This window comes from Achroia grisella, unplaced genomic scaffold (genome assembly GCF_030625045.1).
Source record: "Achroia grisella isolate CSIRO2021 unplaced genomic scaffold, CSIRO_AGI_Agris_v1 utg976, whole genome shotgun sequence".
Classification (NCBI taxonomy): domain Eukaryota; kingdom Metazoa; phylum Arthropoda; class Insecta; order Lepidoptera; family Pyralidae; genus Achroia; species Achroia grisella.
The window spans coordinates 1,519,041-1,540,520 of NW_026713078.1; positions in this window are offsets into that span (position 1 = coordinate 1,519,041).

Here is a 21,480-nt window from a genome sequence, read left to right on the forward strand (position 1 = left end):
AGCTTGTGTTGGTACTAGATAACTGATACAAGTACATAGATACTTTTTTTTTCGTAAATATATACATGCTATACATAGAAAACACCCAGACCGTTACAAACAATCATACTCATGAATACAAATGTTTGCAGCGTGCGAGGAATCGAACCCGCGACCATCGGACGTAAAGCGGTGTGCTAGACCGCTAGACCACCGAGGTCGTCAGGTCAAACTTAAATAAATCAGTAAATCTATTTTGGTCAGACCCCATATAACAATTTTATGGATGTCAATACATTAATATAAAAGTAAAATAATAATAAAAATTTACCATTAAGTTTAAGTTTATTAAGTACAAATATAGTTAGTCCATTTAGTACTTACGATCTTTGGAATCCAAGTCTAGATAACTAAACCACTAGGTTCTTAATATGTATACTTATTTAGGCTAAACAGATGTCCTAAACTATACTTAAATGTAATATTATAATTAAAAGAAAGTATGAGCAAACTGACCTACCAGGTGGGACAGCAATAATAGCCATGATTTTCTATATAAATTTTCATCATCAACAATAAAAGAATGTTTAATTACTTTTTTAACTGAAAAGGTATATTTTACTACTTTATGTTGTACTTAGTTTCTACCAGTACATATTACATGTAGCTGCAATTAATCGGTTCGTAAAAAGTAGCCTATATCCTTCTCAGTCCCAAAATGCTACGTATATGTCAAATTGCATCATCAACGTGAAGCTGTAAAGTGTGGGCTTAGAAATGGTCGAAAAAATTCATAATATTGGTCATTTTTGAAGTTTCTTAATTAGACAACATTTTTACATCATATAAAACAAAGTCTATAACGCAGTCTATTCGCTGATATCTTTTAAATTACGCAACTGATTTTAATGCAGTTTTAGCAATAGATAGAGTGATTTAAGAGGAAGGTTTGTGTATATAATACATGCGTGTTATAGTAAAGAACAAGCTGAGAAAGTTGTGAAAACGGATATTTAGTTATTGATATAATTAATAGTGCTTTATGTGATAATGGCAGTTGAAAAACAAAGCTGATGACAGTCAAACTCCAGTCTACTCGATATCTTTTTAAGACTAACCACAAGTCACGAGAAAAGTCTTTTCGTTTGGAGGTGAACTTATATTGAGCATAAAATTATTTGGTTAGTTAAGACCCGGTTAACTATAATAATAGTGCATTATGATTGGTTAAGACGTGAAAGCATAAGAACAAAGTAGCTATTACATTTAATATTAGATTACTTTACTTCCATTATACGCTATCTGTCATCAGTTCGTATGAAGTTTTATTCTCTTTATTTGGAATATCTTTCACGCATCCCCTCAACTCTCCCTCTTCAATCGAAACCATCTATATTTGTATTCAAAACTTGTTAGAAATTTCTTACAAACGTCCTTATACTATAATATTCAAACATTTATATTACAATTTACTTAGCCTGTTTCTCACTTTGTTATTATCTTTATATTTTAGCGTTTCGAGGTTGGTTTTGTTTAGCTCATATTAAAACGTATGTAGAAAAGTTTGTTATTAATGAATTACTGAATGGATTTATATTATTTTGTTTAATTCCGCTACCCGTAGCATGTGTGAGACCACAAATATTTAGTGCGGAAACCTGACCACCGCTACTGGAAGCGTTACGAACTTCTTTATTGGTGATCAAATTTCGACCGTTATTGAGTCTACACCCATAATGCGACACGTGTTTAGTCTCTCAATAAGGCATCACTAGATATTGAATAGAGTTCGGATATATATAGTTTCGATGTCTAGTGTTGTCAACATTAGGTTTCTAGGTTCGACGATCAAACTACGAGAGTCGCAGTTTAATCGCCGAACAGACAACACATATTTATTCATTAATATATAATATATATTAATAAATATTGTTGTTTATGCGAATCATGGTTTGATATTTTTTTTTATTTTTCGCTAACCATAGAGTATAATTTAGAGACCATGCAAAACATTTTCTCATTTATTGTTTGGTATGAAAATCATTCTATAAAACTTTTTGTATACCTAGCCTATTGATTGTTATTAATCATAATACATTACTTTACTAATAATGCTGTAATTTGTAGACCAAATCTAGAATCTACAGCGTAAATGTATGTACAAAAAATAGGTCAAAAGGATTCGCCAAAAGAAAACGGCAGACATTACAATAAAAAGGAAAAAAAAATGTATATGTATAATTAAATGAATTTTAACCAATATATAACTAATAATACATATTTATCCCAATTTATATACCAATATATTTTTTTTATATTGATTGCAGTTACAAATTACATTTAATGTATCATAGTACTGTACGATATCGTAGAGCCTTCAGCATTTTGCATTCCACGTCCATATAACGCCCACACATACCATTTTTCCTTCAGTATATCCAAATACTAACAAGCAAGCATCAGTCCAACTCAAGCATCGTGTAATAAATCAAATTGGAAAGCAGTCCTGACTTATTAATACATCATACCAGATTGTGCGAGTCACAGCAGACTTATATAATCATAATTATTGTGTTGAAGAATTTAATAAAAAAAAATATTACTGATAATTCTATGATATGATTTTAGATAATATTACTATTCTCTGCATTGCAGGTTCATAGCTACTGCAACTGCAACTACACCAGCATTATAGAGCACAGTGTAACTTTGTGTACATTAAATTTATACGTTTTCACCGACGCAACTTTGGGAATTTGCGTAAATTGTTAGACACGGGTCTTGTTGGAAAACGAAGATGGTTGCTAAGTGAATTTTACTTTAAAATTCTTATATCTTATTTATATTAATACGATGGATTTTCGAAGCCTAGTGAGTAGTTGATGGTACATTGCTAGCAATGGCGTTATCAGTTCATATTACTAACAATCTCCTTCCTCCAGAAAGGAAAGGGAAGGTAGAGATAGCGATAATGAATTATGACGTGTATAAGTCAGGGTGAGACTCTATATCAGTCAACACAGCGTGACATAACTTGTATTGAGTGGGTAATTTAATGAATAAATTATTTTGACTTTAAATATGACATTAGAAAATTATTTAAAATCGCTCCGAAGTTGTTATACTTACTTACCGTCTAAAATTTCGCCATCTTCCATTGTACATTCAAACATAACATTGTCATTATAATTAAATACTTAGATAAAGTATCAAATTTCAACTTCGCTATTATATTTGAAACCGAAATGCGAAACTTTTCTCTATGATTCCAACTTCGCCAACAAGTCTTCAATGTTACAAAGACTCATATGTTTTAGCTGTTGAATTTGCAAACGAAAAAGTTTCCCTTTGATGGGATCCGAGATAGAAGAATATGGACCAGTTTTTAAAAGTTTTATATGACGTGATCTGTTCAGTGCATTGTGCTATTGTGATTTTGGTAGTCTGTTATTTTGCGAGCGTTGGTATTGAGTACTAATAATATAATATCTATTTCAATTCTATATTGACGACCTCGGTGGTCTAGCGGTCTAGCACACCGCTTTACGACCGATGGTCGCGGGTTCGATTCCTCGCACGGCACAAACATTTGTATATATGAGTGTGATTGTTTGTATCGGTCTGGGTATTTTCTATGTATAATATGTATATATTTACAAAAAAAAAAATATCTATGTATTTGTATCAGTTATCTAGTACCCATAACACAAGCTTTAGCTAGCTTAATTTGGGCTTAGATGGCGCTGTGTGAATTGTCCTGAGATTATTATTATTATTATTATATGATTGAAATAATGATTTTCACATGACGTTAATAAGCGGTTAAAATGTCCTATATGAATTGCGACTGCGCAAGTTTTTGCGCTTAGAAGGTCATATTATTTATTTATTTTATTTCCACACTTACATCATTTTTTACAGTTCTTAGCTTAATACGATAGTACATCAAACATTATTTTTTATAATTAATTGTAACTTATAATAATTAATAATAATAATAATCTCAGGACAATTCACACAGCGCCATCTAGACCTAAGTTAAGCTAACTAAAGTTTGTGTTATGGGTAATAGAGAACTGATACAAACACATAGATATTTTTTTTCGTAAATACATACATATTATACATAGAAAACACCCAGACCGATACAAACAATCATACTCATGAATGTAAATGTTTGTGCCGTGCGAGGAATCGAACCCGCGACCATCGGACGTAAAGCGGTGTGTTATAATAGTACAGTATCTAAATATATAGTAATTATAGTATATCTTGGCAGAGGATTCCAACGCTTTAATTAATAATCTCGGTACCTTTGAGCTCGCCTAACTTAATGTGACGGAAGTGCTGTTCAATTAATCATTTATCAGTATATTGATTGGATAATACGCATTTAAATACGAGGATAACAGTCCTTGGTGTGTAGGAGTCAGATTTCATTGACATTTAATTAACTAGAACATTGTTTATTATTAACTTCCAGCCGTCATTCCGTAATAATTGTTTTTTAAAACCTGAACAACTCACAGAGTATTATTTAAATAACTAGTATTATCTAAACACTAGCCGTGCTAGTGCAACCTAGTCGAAACGTGAGCTGCTCAGCTCAGCTCGTGACCACGGCTAGAGCAACCTAGTCGAAACGTGAGCTGCTCAGCTCAGCTCGTGACCACGGCTAGTGCAACCTAGTCGAAACGTCGAGAGAGGTATTTGCCATAAAATTATTCGTGTTAAGACCCGGTTAATATTAAACACCAAAGTTTAAAATTAACAACTCACAGAATATCTCTAGTTATAATATATATCAAATTTAAAATGAATAATTTATTTTTTATATCGGACTGAGCAGTCCGATTTCTAAGTTTAATTTATTTATATAGATTAATATTTACATTATTACTATACAAAATATTATGTACGTCTATTACAGACTCTTATGATATGTCAAATCTACCGTCAGTTCGGAATGATTTCGAGATGAGAAGAATTGACAAGAAAATCAGCTCGTACTCTTTTCAAATAAATGTTGTACATGTGTACAATAATACAGATTTATTTTTAAATTCAAATTTGGTACAATAGAGGGACCACCAGCATATGCTATTGCAAAAGCAATTAGTCTAATCAGTGTTGGACTAGAAATATATATTTGAATATAAAACTATATGATGATTGACGGCCTCGGTGGTCTAGCGGATTAGCACACCGCTTTACTTCCGATGGTCGCGGGTTCGATTCCTCGCTCGGTGCAAACATTTGTATTCATAAGATTATTTGTATCGGGTGTTTTCCATGTACCATGTGTGTATTTACAAAAAAAAAATCTAAGTATTTATATCAGTTTTCTAGTAACACAGACTCTGCTTACCGTGTATGTATTTATTTAAATTTTAACTATCATTACATAGTATGAAACAAAGTCGCGATAGCTGTCTGTCCGTCCCTATGTATACTTAAATCTTTAAAACTACGCAACGGATTTTGAAACGGTTTTTTTTAATAAATAAAATGATTGAAGAGGAAATTTATATGTATAATTCATGTACACCTGGGCAAAGTCGGGGCGAGTAGCTAATTATACTATAAAACGCATCTTGTATGTATTACTAAGAATAACATTTTGTAGAAATAATATTAAATAGTTTGTATAAAGACGATAGCACAGATGAATTTGATTATTTGAGATCGCTAAAAATAATCGAACGTTATTATATTTTGTACAAAAACGTACGTAATTTTGTTTTACACGTGTTTCTTTCTAATATCTGTTACAGTCAACAAGAAAAGAGAAAAAATAACTGTATTAAAAAGGACGAGGAAGTAAAAAGAATATTTTATTATATTAATGCAACTGGCTTCCTATTCAACTTCGTAGGAATTTTCATACACTAACCCTTCTTGACACTATTCTTTTCCTACTTTCATAATTCTCTTTCCACTCTAGAAGATTTAAAAACTGTTAATTTCACACTAAATCTCCGGGTTCTTCTTTGTGTAGTACTAGAAGCCTTTGTCTGACTATCCCTTCTCACAATACATATTTCAACTCCTTCAGTGCCCAAGCATTGCAATTTGCCAATTGCATTCCATGCAAATTGCCCATGCAATTTAAGCATTCATAGGGACAGACATCGACAGCGACTTTGTTTTATACCATGTAATGATATATAGTTTATTTATTCGTTTAAATATTATAGTGTCTCGTGTGTGCCATGTGCCTTTATTGTGTACGTTAGTTCTATCTTGCAGAATCTGTATCTGTAAGATATTGCTTTTCTTTTTTTTATTATTTTTATATTAATTATTAATTTTCTGTTTACTGTTTTTCTTATTGTATCTCTAAGAGTTTACTATTATTATTTTAGTACTATTCGTCAATTGATCGACCGTCTGTCTGTATATTTATGTCAAAGCAGTGAGTAACCGCCAGCCCTCACAATACAGGGGAACTGCTAACAACATTAGAAGGGTTTCCAATCTAACCCTTCGGTAACGGCCGTAATTACAATCAGCGCCCTAACATTGGTTCTAATAAAAACATAACAATTATAATTATAATGCAATTGTATCTAATAATAAAAAAAAGCGTAGATAATATTAATCTAAGTACGTCAATATGTTATGAAGATTATAAAGATATGTTATTTTAATAGATCGTATTACGGTTGCGTTAAGGTCGAAAGTTGTGTAACAGAGTAGGTTGATAGTATCAAACAATTGACCCCCATCTTGAGTCAATTGAAAGCGAGTCATTCTATAGAGTGTGTGGGGTACTGATCATTTTGATGGCTCATTACTTAATTTGGGAAACAAAATGGCCGCCGTTTCGGTAATTTTCAACCGGTTGCTAAATAAGTTGTCTTATGTATTCTATCGTATTCTATCTATGTATGTATAAGTTTTATTATATAGATTTTATTAAAGTGAATTTAATAACAGCACTTTTGAAAATTAAATAATATACATAGAACACATCCAAAATAATAATAATAATAATAATCTCAGGACAACTCACACTGCGCTATTTAGAGCCAAGTTAAGCTCGGCAAAGCTTGTGTTATGGGTATTAGATAACTGATGCAAATACATAGACATAATTTTTCTTTTCGTAAATACATACATATACAAACAATCATAAATAGAAATGTTTGTGCCGTGCGAGGAATTGAACCCGCGACCATCGGAAGTAAGGCGGTGTGCTAAACCGCTAGACCATCGAGGCCGTAGAAAATTCTGTTTGTATATTTTGAGGACCTCGATAGTCCAGTGGTTGAGTATATCGTCTTATTTGCGGTGGTCGCGGCTTCGTTACAAACATTTGTAATGTAGTGTGTCCGTCGCAGAAATATTTAATAGTTTTTATTACGAAATCTCAATTTAAATCATTACATAGTATAAGATGATGTCGCTGTCTCTGTCTGTCCGTCCCGATGTATGCTTAAATCTTTAAAACTACGCAACCGATTCTGAAGCGGTTTTTTTTAATGGATAGAGTGATTCTACAGGAAGTTTTATATATATAATACATGAATATATATATATATATATAGGATAGCTAGTTACTACTCGTTATAATTGTAAAGTTTTAAACTTTTTATTATTTTGTAACAAAATAAATTATATCCAACTTTTCTGTAACGATATTTTAAATATCAATATTTGTTACCTGTATATGAAAGCGAAAGAGATTTTTCGCAGGAATGAAATTGTGAAAAAAATCCTTTCTACAGATACCATCAGTAACTTTGTTTGCATGTCCGAAGTTGATAAAAATATGATAGATCAGTACAAAGTTTTTGGGATGATTGAATATTTTGTTGATTGATCACTACGTATATAGAAAGTTCAAAAAATCATTCTGTTTTTGCATTAAATGTTTTTTTTTTATTTCAGATTTAATTATTACTAGCTGTGTACGCGACTTCGTCATTTTCTAAAATAAAAGTAGCTTAAGTTACTCCCTATTACATCAGCTACCTGCCAATGAAAGTCCCGTCAAAATCGGTACAGCCATTTCAGAGATTAGCCGGAACAAACAGATAGACAGACAGACAGACAAAAATTGTAAAAAATATTATTTTGGTGTATGTACCGTATTCATATGCATGTAGTAAAAAACGGTTATTTCAATATTACATTACAGACACTCCTATTTTATTTATATGTATAGAATAGTCTTTATTGCACCTTAAGAAAAAAAAACTACAAAAGAAAACAATATTTAGAGTATATACAAAAGGTACAAAGGGATCTTTTCTAGACAACATTTTGGGTAGAGGAGAACAGACAGAAGGTGGTGGATGGTCCATGATGGAATGAAAGTAACATAAATAATAATTTAGAGACTTATATCATAGTATTGGAATTACTCTAAATAAATTTAAAATATCCGTTAAATCTGACCTGACCTGAATCTGAGGTTGACCTCCACGCGGTTCCCCCTGGAAACCATCATGATAAATTCCTGGTGAACTTGTCATAATGGGCTAACTGACTTGACTTCATGTTGATTTTATCATCCTCCACTGGTGTCCAGCCAGCGTAAACCGTTAGCGCAGGCGGGTGCAGTATTCCAGCATCAACCATTAAAAAAAATTATAAATCGGAAGAATGGGGTTGTTAATAATGTGGATTAATAACCCCATTGCTAACGATGTCGCAGCTCCATCTATTCCCAAGCTAAGTAGTTCTTGTATAATGGGTATACAACTGATACATATACTTAGATATTTTGTGAATACATACATTTTTTTTATTATGATAATGAAATGGTGCACCCGCCTGCGCTAACAGTTTACGCTGGCGGAGAGCGTGAGGAGGTAAGACGAGCATGAGGTCAGGTCAGTTAGCCCATCGTAACAAATTTACCAAGAATTTATCACGATGGTTTCCAGATACATGTCATAAATCCATTATGTTTTTATTCTTCAATCGATTCCATTATCTTATTAGCACTGCTCAATCTATTATCTAGGATAAAAGGGGAATTAAGCTAATTACCCATTTCGTATATCTTGATGTTGCTAATTATCGTATTGTTCGAATTTTCCGTGTATTTCTCGTAACGACATGGCTCCGATCAATGGAGGCAATCAATTATTGTGTCGTACTTGCCGTTTCCGTTTTTATTGCTATTCATTTGCCCACTTCCCAGCCGACTTCGAAAGGGAAGAGGTTCTTGGTTTTGTTCTCTGTTTAGGTAACGTAACTTAATAATAATAATAATCTCAGGACAATTCACACAGCGCCATCTAGACCCAAGTTAAGTTAACTAAAGCTTGTGTTATGGGTACTAGATAGCTGATACATATACATAGATATTTTTTTTTGTAAGTACATACATATTATATATAGAAAACACCCAGACCGATACAAACAATCATACTCATGAATACAAATGTTTGTGCCGTGCGAGGAATCGAACCCGCGACCGAGATAGATAGACCGCTAGACCACCGAGATCGTCAGGTAACTTGACCTCTTCACTTAAATTTTGAGTGTTTAGTTTAGATTTTTATTGTATTTATCGTTCTGTTTATATTTTCTCCCAGTCAACCTTTGGAATGTGCAGAGATACTTAATTGTGGCAAAAGTAATAAATAGGTCATGCTTACCATTTTGTTGTTACCCTCCCCTGGTCTAGCGGTTTTTTTTATGGATGATAATGGAATGGTGCACCCGCCTGCGCTAGCGGTTTACGCTGGCGGGACACCAGTGGAGGATGACAGGATGAACATGAGGTAGGTCAGTCAGCCCATCGTGACAAATTGATCAAGAATTTATCACGATAGTTTCCAAGGAGAACCGCGTAGAGGTCGATCTGACATGGTTTATTGCTAGCAATGGTATTGTTAGTCCACATTACTTACAATCCCCTCTCCCCTGATCTAGCGGTTTTTTTATGGATGATAATGGAATGGTGCACCCGCCTGCGCTAACGGTTTATGCTGGCGGGGTACCAGTGGAGGATGACAGGATGAACATGAGGTCAGGTCAGTCAGCCCATCGTGACAAATCCACCAAGAATTTAACACCATAGTTTCCAGGGGGAACCGCATGTCGTCTTAACATAGTACATTGCTAGCAATGAGAACACACAATGGGGTCTCCATTACAAACAATCCCGTTCACCACAACCCGTAGTTACCACGCCTTTACGATCGCACCAGTATGACATATAATTTGCCAACAATCAACAATATGATAATGTGCTTCTTATCTCCGAGGATAAAGCGTTAATAAGCAATGATGTTAATTCCTCGAGGATTCCATACATATGTATAGAACTAATCCAATTCTGAGCGGAAATTACGGCCCGATATTATCTTGTGTTAAGGGACCCCATCCATTATCTGTTATTAGGGTTGGAATAGGCGATCGTTTTGATTATGAGATGACACGATTTGGTACGTTTATCGTGATTTCGTAAATCTCTTTTCAATGTCACTGGATCGTAGCGATGCTATTGTATATTTTTATTCGCAGCTGAGAAAGAAAATTGAAAAATAATGTATTAGATCGTATGTTTACTGATTTAAGAAATTGAAGAATAATATTTTGGATTGTATGTCTATATTTACAGTTGATAAACTATATTAATAACTAGTTGTACTCGCGACTACGTTTGCATGGAATTTAAAAAAAAAGTTCATTAGAGAATTTTTCTAAAATAAATGTAGACTATGTTACTCCTTATTACATCAGCTAACTGCCAATAAAAGTCCGGTCAAAATTGGTTCAGCCATTTCAGAGATTAGCCGGAACAAACAGATAGACAGACAGACAGACAAAAATTGTAAAAAATGTTATTTTGGTGTATGTACCCTATTTATATTCATATACATGTAGTAAAAAACTGTTATTTACATATAAATAAAATTGGAGTATCAGTTTATAATATGTATAGATAACGTAGAACAATTCACACAGCACCATCTAGTTCCAAGATAAGTAGAGCTTGTGTCTTGTGTATACTCTACCGTTCAAGTTAATTTAACTTAAACAATATTTTTTTATCCATATGTAATGTATAATACATAGTTAACACCCAGACTGGTACTAATGAGCAATAATATTTTGTATTATATGAATGTTTAGCATGACCTACACCAAAAGGTCATGAGGTCAAATCTTGCCGAAACAAAATTAAACTTTTTATGTCTCAATTTATATTTCTAACTCTCCAATGAAGGAAACACTAATTACAAATTAATCTGATAGATGGCGGAGGCGCTGCATGCCACGTTAAATACATACATACAATACATAACATTTGGTATAACATTTATTACGATCGATTAATTTGTCACCATATAACGGAAGATATATATAAGATATTGGAATCTCAATCACAAGTTTCTTGCTTGTTCTTCTTGTGATAAGACAGCATTCCGAATGAGCGGTAGATTAAAAAGAAAAAAATGTTATGACTATTCAAAAGTGCTTCAATGTAAGTTTATTTGAATAAGTGATTTCTATTGTATTCTATTCAATTTCTGGAAATTTCAACTTATTTCAAGGTCAGTATTATAAATACAAGGAACTGCGACCTTCCTATGTCTAGACGGTGTCACATTATGTTAAAGTGATTCTTGCTACGCCTTTGTGAATGTACTAACAATTAACCTCTCTTCCTCTAGTATAGGCAACAATGAATATTAATAGCGATCCTAAATATTTTAATGCCCAATGGGATTTTACATTAAAATTATATAATTGACAAATAATGATACTTATATCAATGTTTAAATTAAATGATTACAGAAGATAAATCTAACTATACTGCAATTGAGATTAGAATAGAATAGAATAGAAAATCATTAATACAAATAAACTTAATTTAAGCACTTTTGAATATTTATAGTTATCCTTCTTTTAATTTACCGCTTATTTGGAAACCTGCATCTTCATAAGAAGAAGGAGTAACTATACAAAGGTTATTTAAAAGGTTGCATGTTGCACTATTAAATAATCTTTGTAACTTTGTTCATAACATTTATAGTCTCATGCTATTTAGTATTTTCTATATTATAATAATTTTAGTAATATAAAAAAAAGTTATGAACACGAGTAATTGTGAGTGCTGTGTGTCCCGATCTTTCGTTGGATAATCAATAAAATAGACAAAAGTGACGGTAATTGAACAGACTGCTGGCACGACCTACCTGACCACCGACATTGACAACGTTTGTCAGTCGGCTCGTGACCACGGCTAGTGCAACTTAGTTGAAAAATCGAGAGATAAATTGAGTCCCCTCCGATCGATCCCCCGTCCAATTCAAACGGGGATCGAAATTACGATGGCCTGAGCCGAGGTTCGAATCCCTAGCGGTGACCTCAGACTGAAGCCGTATCTGTCAGGCGGGAGTTGGCCTTCAGCCGCTCCAAAAGTCCTTCCGCGGGTTTGGAGTGCATTCTGCATCGTCCGGTGAAGCTGTGCAGGCCCGCTGCGGCCAACAGCATTGGAGTAGTGCGAAAAAAAAAATCTTTTGTTTATTTACCATAAATTGTTATATTCAAACTTGTTACGACCCTATATTAGTTATGTGTAGTAAACACAAAATTTAAAAATAACTTCCCTGTATATTAATTCCACTACAATTGTGACAGTAAAATAAAAAGTAGAAGTAGAAATAATCTTTATTACAATACACTTAAATTACACTTTTGAATAGTATTTTTTCACTGTACCACTAATTCTGAAAGCAGATCATCATATGCAGAATGAGCAAGAATTTTTTTAAGGGTTATGGGCTATTGTCAGATGATAAGATCTAGCATTATACCTATATAGATTTAATGTGCTCGCCCGTATGTTCAATTTCACATTAAGTTTTCAGTAAATACAAACTACCGAATAACACCATATCAAAACAGTAAAGTAGTTAAATATAAGTTTATTAAAACTTTACTTCTATTTTTATCAAGTAACAATAGTCTTAGTGGGGGACCCGGGACTGTCATAATTTATAGTTATACGTAATTAGTAATTAATTACACCCTGTTGCTGAGACACAAGAGTTCGTGACGAAATTAGGGACGAGGTGTGGAGTGACAAAGGTTGTCCTAATATGGTACATATGTGGACAACTGACATATTATGCATTCCCAACATTTTAGGTCTCATTTTTATGAGAATGAGAATAGAAAAAAAAATTATAATTAAAGGATACTTTGACGATCTCGGTGTTCTAGCGATCTAGCACACCACTCTACGTCCGATGGTCGCGGGTTCGATTCCTCGCACGGCACAAACATATCAAACATTTATATTCATGAGTATGATTGTTTGTATCGGTCTGCGTGTTTTCTATGTATAATATGTATGTATTTACGAAAAAAAATATCTATATATATGTATCAGTTATCTAGTACACATAACTCAAGCTTTAGGTAGCTTAACTTGGTGCTAGATGGCGCTGTGTGAATTGTCCTGAGATTATTATTATTATTATTAGTACTTAATTAAAAGCGGCAAAAGGACCGGACCTGTGCGGCACTGGTTTTGAAACGGACTCTTTTCACTCAATTTTGAACATAATATAAAAAATAAATTAAAATAATTAATATCCTAGTGGTTTAAAAAATAATTAAACCACTAGGATAGCACGACGCAATTTATAGTATTTTATACGTATACTACAACACGTAATAAGTTTAAATCTAAGCAACTTATAATATTTTCAATTTTAATGTCATCATCTGCTTCTTCCCATCCCATTTATTTGTGGTCGGCATAATATGTTTTTCTATTCCATTCATCCCTATTCGCAGTTATCCCGTTATTTACTCCCATTTCTTATCATACCATCTTTCTCACAGTCCATCCATCTCTTTTCGGCCTTCCTCGGCCCTTATACCATCCACATTCATATGTAACACCTTTAAAATATTATCAATAACCATTTTCAAATTTAATGTATGATAATGGAATGGTGCACCTGCCTACGCTATCGGGCCACTAGTGGAGGATGATAAGATGAAGTTCGGTTAATCAACTCATTGTGGCGAATTCACTAGGGATCAATTACGTTGATTTCCAGGTGCGAATTTCACCTGCAAGTTAACCCGATGAAATTGCAAGCAATAGGATCGTTAGTCCGCTTTGTTAATATATTACACTAGATTTTTGCCCGCGGCTTCGCTCGCGTTAATTTATCCCCTTAGGGGTGGAATTAATTAAAATCCTTTCTTAGGGGATGCCTACGTCATAGTAGCTTTATGCATGCAAAATCTCAGCCCGATCAGTTTAAAATTGACAAAGTTTCATACAAACTTTCATCCCCTATTTTATCCCCTTGGGGGTAGAATTAATTAAAATTCTTTCTTAGCGGATGCCTACGTCATAACATCTACCTGCTTGCCAAATTTCAGCCCGATCCGTCCAGTGGTTTAGGCTTGCGTTGATAGATCACTACGTTACGTCAATCATCTTTGAGTTATATATATTTAGATTCTCCCTAAATGAATTTAAAAATTAAACTGTATTTTTGTATGTACAAACTTGAATTTCTTGTCAGTTCTTCTCAGTTTGAAAGCACTCCAAACTGACGCTAGATTTGATATAATAAGAGTTTGTAATAGATCTACACGAGTAAAGATATGTAGATTTAGATTTGATTCGAAATAGAATAAAATTCTGTCTGTAGCAAAATGTATAAAAAAGTTGGTAATATTGAAGAGAATTGTTACAATATTACTGAAGATAGACATAAAACAGCGTGCAGTTCAATTGGAAACCTCCATCCTTTCCAATTTGATTGAAAATGAGATTTGAATGCATGAAAATAATCCTGTAACACATGTATATTATGTGCGGAATTGGCGATAGAAAAGGAATAAATATAAAATATATTTATAATACAGCACCAAGGTACGTTATTTCAATTTGCTAAATGGACCATCAATCAATCAGCGGTGCTTTTATATTACTTAAAATGCTACTCGAACAACATTTCTTTTGCATTCTTTTTCTGTCAACGTCAAATCCATATTTGTTATTTCATTATTTTTATTATTACCACAACGAAATTATGAGTTATATATTTGTAGTAAATATATATTAATAACAATAATATTGCTGACAATTCACACAGCGCCATCTAGTGCTTGTGATATGGGTATTAAGACAACTGATATAAATACTTAATTATTTTTTATATACTTTCTTATTATACATAAAAATCTCTCAGACCGATACAAACAATCATACTCATGAATACAAATATTTACATCGGGCAAGGAATAGAACCCGCGACCATCGGAAAGTAAGTTGGATAAACCGCTAGACCACCGCGTAAGTCTAAATTTCTACGCTCTTTAAGCTTTTTGGTAATAGGTATCACTAATAATCTTTATATATTAATATTTCAGTAGAAATACAGGTGTATTTCTACTGAAATATTAAAAAAAGATGAATAAATTAACAATTAATGACACAAATAGATACGAATCATTATAATAAATCATAACATTGTAATTATCATGATAAAGAAACGAAAGTTAATTTTAAAACACATTTTCCTTGGCTCCACTCCAGAACATGAATCACGGACTTTGGTGGTGGACATTTTGTAACATTCAAAGTATTTTAGAGCTTATACGTTGAAATATGGAGTTTATCTGAAACGCCGCCATTTTTACAATTCAACATCGACATTTACGTAAGTAGTCTTTACATCCTTATCGATAACAAGCTGAATACCGAAGTACCCGTGTAGTTTAGTTGAAATATGTAATTTACCAGAAACTCCGTCATTTTCACAATTCCACATGTATATTACGTAAGTAGTGTTTACATCCTTGTCGATATCTAGCTGACTACCGACACAATACCAATGTAGTTTAGTTGAAATATGGAAGTTATCTGAAACGCCGCCATTTTTACAATTCTACATCGGCATTTATGTAAGTACTGTTTACATCGTTATAAGTAACTAGCTGAATACAAAAGTAGTACACGTGCAGATTACTTGAAATATGAAATTTATCTGAAACTCCGCCATTTTTACAATTCAACATCGACATTTACATAAGTAGTCTTTACATTCTTATCGATAATAAGCTGAATACCGAAGTACCCGTGTAGTTTAGTTGAAATATGGAATTTATCTGAAACTCCGCCATTTTTACAAATCCACATTGACATTTACGTAACTAGAGTTCTATTGATAAGTAACTTAATATCGAGGCAGTACCCGTGTAGTGTAGTTGAAATATGGAGTTTATCTGAAACTCCGCCATTTTTACAAATCCACATCGACTTTTGCGGCATAACCCGTGTAGATTACTGGTTTAATACACAGTAATGCTACTGCCAAATCACCCAGCGTGCAATAACAATATCTCAGGACATTTCACACAGCACCATCTAGTCCCGAGCTAAGCAGAGCTTTTGTTATGGGTACTAGGCAACTAATATAAATAATATTAGATACATTTTGTAGTAAATATAGAAATCATTCAGACCAATACAAACTGATAAATACAAATATTCGTGAGTTTCGAATTTTAGGCGGTGTGCGAAAACCATACCAACCGGTAGACCATTGCTATACCACCGTATAGCCGCGGTGTCACCTGCTTGAAATTTGTAGTCTACACGTTATTCTGATGTATAAGCTATATTCTCACCAGACTACAGCATGGGGTTTTTCAAGAAGGGTATATTAAGATTTCTTAAGGCAACGCGCACGTGATACCCCTGGTGTTCCAGGCGTCCATAGGCTACGGTAACCATTTACCATCAGATGGGCCGTATGCCAATTTGCCACCTTCGTAGTTTAAAAAAAAATACTGTATCGTTTCAAACTGCGTTCAGTAGTTTTTGCGTGAAAGTCTAACAAACATCCATCCATCCATCTGTCGATCCATACAACTTTTGAGTTTGTAATATTAGTAGGATATACATAGAAAAGAATATAATATTAAAAAGTCACCTAGCCTAGTTGTGTTATCATAAACATTTTCGTTCGCTTATTAAAATAAAGCCGTTAATCCGCGAAACAAATGAGGGTCTCATAGTCTGTAACATTAAATGACACATAATTATTTTAATAGCACCCCAACACCGGGCTGTAACAAAATTCCTGATACCGTCACACCTTTATCCTTTACGGCCGTCCCCCCTTTTCTAATGGCCTTTACTTTTTTTAAAATGACCTTGACTTTATTTTTTATCTACACTAATATCAAACGAGACACAGCGCATTTTGTTACGAGGATTTGAAAAATTAAATTCTGCAAGCATAACGATGCTTTTTGTTTTTTATTAAGGGGTTTGGGCTATTACTCTGTGTTAAAGAGAATCTGTAGCACAGCAACTTGTATAGGTCTATTGTGCTCGCCCTTTTTTGGTGTTCGCTGACGCTAGACCCGTCAGGGACAAGAATTGAAGGATATTCTTAGGAGCGATTGTTTTTATTTCCTGGGGAAAGTGTAAACTTTCCAAAGGAAATATTTCGTTTATGCATAAGTGGGCTACAATCACATAGAATGTGTAGTGGCATTTCCTCTTAAGTTTGGCAACTTGGAACTATTATTGAAGGTATTAGGTGATATTTTTAGGAGAGATTGTTTATCTCCTCAGGATGATAATAATATCGCAAGGCAATTCACAGCGCCATCTAGTCCCTAGTTAAGCCAGAGCTTGTATTATGGGTACTAGAAGTATATACATACCTAATATACGTAGAAAAAACCCAGACCGATGAAAACAATCTTACTCATGAATGCAAATGTTTGTGCCGTACAAGGAATTGTACTCGCGACCATCGGTAGTAAGGCGATGTGCTATGCATGAGTGAGCTACAACCACATAGGATCTGTAGTGGCGTTTACTCTTCTGATAGTCAAAATCTGCAAATCTTTGTTAAGTACATGCCTTGCCAGGTTTGCATATGTCTTACTCTTAAAAATCGTGAACTAAGCGAGTATTTTATCAAAGAGATGTTGTACGCAACTCGACCAATGCAAACATTGTACAAAAGTATCGTCATATTCAAATCGATCCATGCGAACATTTTTGTAAAACATCCAGGCGGATATTTTACAAAAATGATATCTTGCGAACATAATACAAAAAATAACGTACAATAAAGTGCAATTATAATAAAGACGCCTCCTATAATTGGAATTATGGTCGCGTATGCCGCCTACATACATAAATGTCATTTAATTCAAGTGACAGTCCTAACGCTCATCCGTTGGCGATTAGCGTGAAATTAAATTTACACCAGCCATTGTGAGCGTCACCTATCATTTGTCATTAGGTGTGAGTAATAAAAGCTTTTAGTAATGTGCTGTTAAATTCTTTTACAGCTTGAGTGTACCTTTATCTTTTTTTACTTGTGTTTTATTGTTCAAATGTTTTTTTGTATTGAATTGTTTTTATTCTTACATATTGCAGATATTAAGTTATTATTTATAATAATAGTAAAGCCTTTATTTAGATGTTAGTTATTTTTTTACATTTCTTATCATCATCATCAGCTGCTTCTTCCTTATCCCATTTATTTGGGTGTCAGCGTAATATGTTTTTCTCTTCCATTCATCTCTGTTCGCAGTCATCCCGTTATTTACTTCCTTTCTCAACATATCATCTTTTACACAGTCCATTTTACATTTCTTATCATATATTACTAATATTATAAAATATAAAAACTGTTTCTGAGTATGGATTGATGTTTGTTACTCTTTCACCAAAAAACTATTGAACAGATTCTGATGAAACTTCACAGTAATATAGCTTATATAGCAGGCTATAATTTAAAAAGATGTTATTTAAATTGGCCAAAATATAACGAAAGTGTCAAGTAAGGTAATGCAGACGAAGTTGTACGGGTGAGCTAGTATACATATATATTTATATATCCTCTGTCTCCAGTGGTCTCTAATATTAGCAGTTCTTGTGCATACCACATGCCTCCACTTTGATATCATCCATCCATCTTCTGTACGGTCTGTCTCTTCTCCTTTTCATATCTTTTCTGCACCAAAAGCATTATTGCTTTACTCCATTTATCTTTCCCTCTTAGTGTTTTTCCCGCCCATTTCTATTTAAGTTTCTTTATTGTGAATGTGACATCTTTAATTTTTGTGTTTTTTTATTGTTATTTCTTCATTTAGAGATGAAAATGAAAAAAGTATTAAATATTATTTACTGATTTTCAAATTAGATGAAATGAAATCAAAAAATGCACTTGTAATATTGATATGTATTTTATTTTTTATGAGACCTCTCTAAGATTTTAATGTTATATATTCTTTATTAGATCTCTTTAATTAAGTTTATTGTTCAATCGAAAGAGTATAATATACACAAAATGACAACCAACATATTTAATATGTAGTTTGTCTGGGAAAGACTTAACTCTAAGAAACCCAACCATTTAGATCTCTTTGTCTCATAATAATGCAATTGAGATTACAGAAATCCAAAAGGACTTAACACATGTGGTAGATTCATCGCCATGACTTTCAAACAGTCATACTTTTTTTTATTCTACCGCTCATTCGGAAAGCAGACTCATCACAAGACGAACGAGCAAAAAACTTGCATGTTGCAATATTAAATAAATATTGTTCAACATTACATATTTAAGATTTAGTGTCAATATATATAGCTCAATAAGCAATATTGATAAAAGAAAATAAATGTAATACTAGTAAAACTATTGTATTCAAACAATACACACTAACAAGGTGGATGCATGCCATAATCAACATAGAAACCGCTACGCGCTCACGCTTTGTGTAATCAAGTAATATTGTCATGAATTTTAAATAACATTTTTTCTATATATTTCATAGAATTAGGCGTTATTTTTTATAAGTTCATTTCACTAATTAACTATAATAATAAAAATAATATCTCAGGACAATTCACACAGCGACATATAGTCCCAAGATATTCAGAGCTTGTGTTATGGGTGCTATACAACTGATATAAATACATGGATATATTTTTTTATTAAATAAGTATTTATTTACAAAAAGTATATGTATAGAAAACACCCAGACTGATACAAATAATCATACTCGTGATTACAAATGTTTGTACCGTGCGAGGAATCGGACCCGCGACCATCGGATATTAAAGCGGTATACTAAACTACTAGACTACCGCGCCTGTCAAATAATATCAATTGATTTCTATTATTTTGTGAGATCTCAAATATTACATACGTAATCTTGACTACCGTTACGTAATGACGACTAGCAGTATCAAATTCCCGACAGATATAGCTTGGTAGCCTAGAGTTAACTGTCTTGATTTGGTCACCAAACAGTCAACACTAGGCTTCTAAGCTATATTCGAACTCTATTCAGTACCTGATGATGCCATGTTCAGAGGCGAAACACGTGTCGCAATATGGGTGTAGACTCAGTTTTTTTTTTTATAACACAGGGGACAAACCGCCGATTGCCGCCGCCCATGAGCACCCGCAACACCAGGGGAATTGCAAGTACGTTGTCGGCCTTTTAAAAAGGAATAAGCTCTTTTCTTTAAGGTTTCAATATCGTATCGGTTTGGAAATACCATTACTAGAAGGTGATTCCACAATTTGGTTGTGCGAGGCAAAAAGTTTCTAGAAAACCGTACTGTGGAAGACCGCCATTCATCCAGATGATCAGGATGGTATTTCAGTTTCTGGCGGGTGGTACGGTGTTGAAACTCAGCAGCTGGTATTAATCCGAATAATTGCTCAGAACACTCCCCGTGATATATGCGGTAGAAAATGCACAGAGATGCAATATCTAGCCGCAAAGCCAATGGGTCGAGTCTGTCACATAGACGTTGATTACTAATGATTCTGAATGCGGTCAAATGGAAGTAGCTGGTATTATGCCCAGAGATGAGAACAGTATTCCATATGAGGATCTGCGCCTTATATAATTGCAAGCGATGGGCCGCCGTGAAATACCGTCTCACTCTACTGAGCACACCAAGCTTTTTTGAGGCTATTTTAGCCTTGTCCTCCAAATGACCGCAAAACAATTGTCAGAATTTGATCACCATTAGAGAAGGTCGTAACGGTAGTTATGTTTCCGCACTGAATATTTGTGGTCTCACACATGCTAATTGTAGCGGAATTAAACAAAACAATATAAATCATTTAGGTGCTGATTTTTTGTATTGAAACATTATTATCGATTATAAAATCTACAGTGTCTTAATAAACATTTTTACAAAACAAGCTTTCAACTTTCAAATCCTTTTCTGGCAGTTTTAGGACAGACTCTGGCAGTTTATTATAAAACCTAACGTAATTACTACAAAATAATTAACTAACATTAGAGAATGGAAGGTAGTATAATAGTATGAATAATCATAAGTGTTTAAATTTAAATTAATTTGTAATAAATAATTGTCTATTCTATTACATAGTATAAAAAAATCGCTGTCGCTGTCTGTCCCTACGTATGCTTAAATCTTTAAAACTACGGTAACGGTTTTTTTTAATAGATAGAGTGATTTAAGAGGAAGGTTTATATATATAA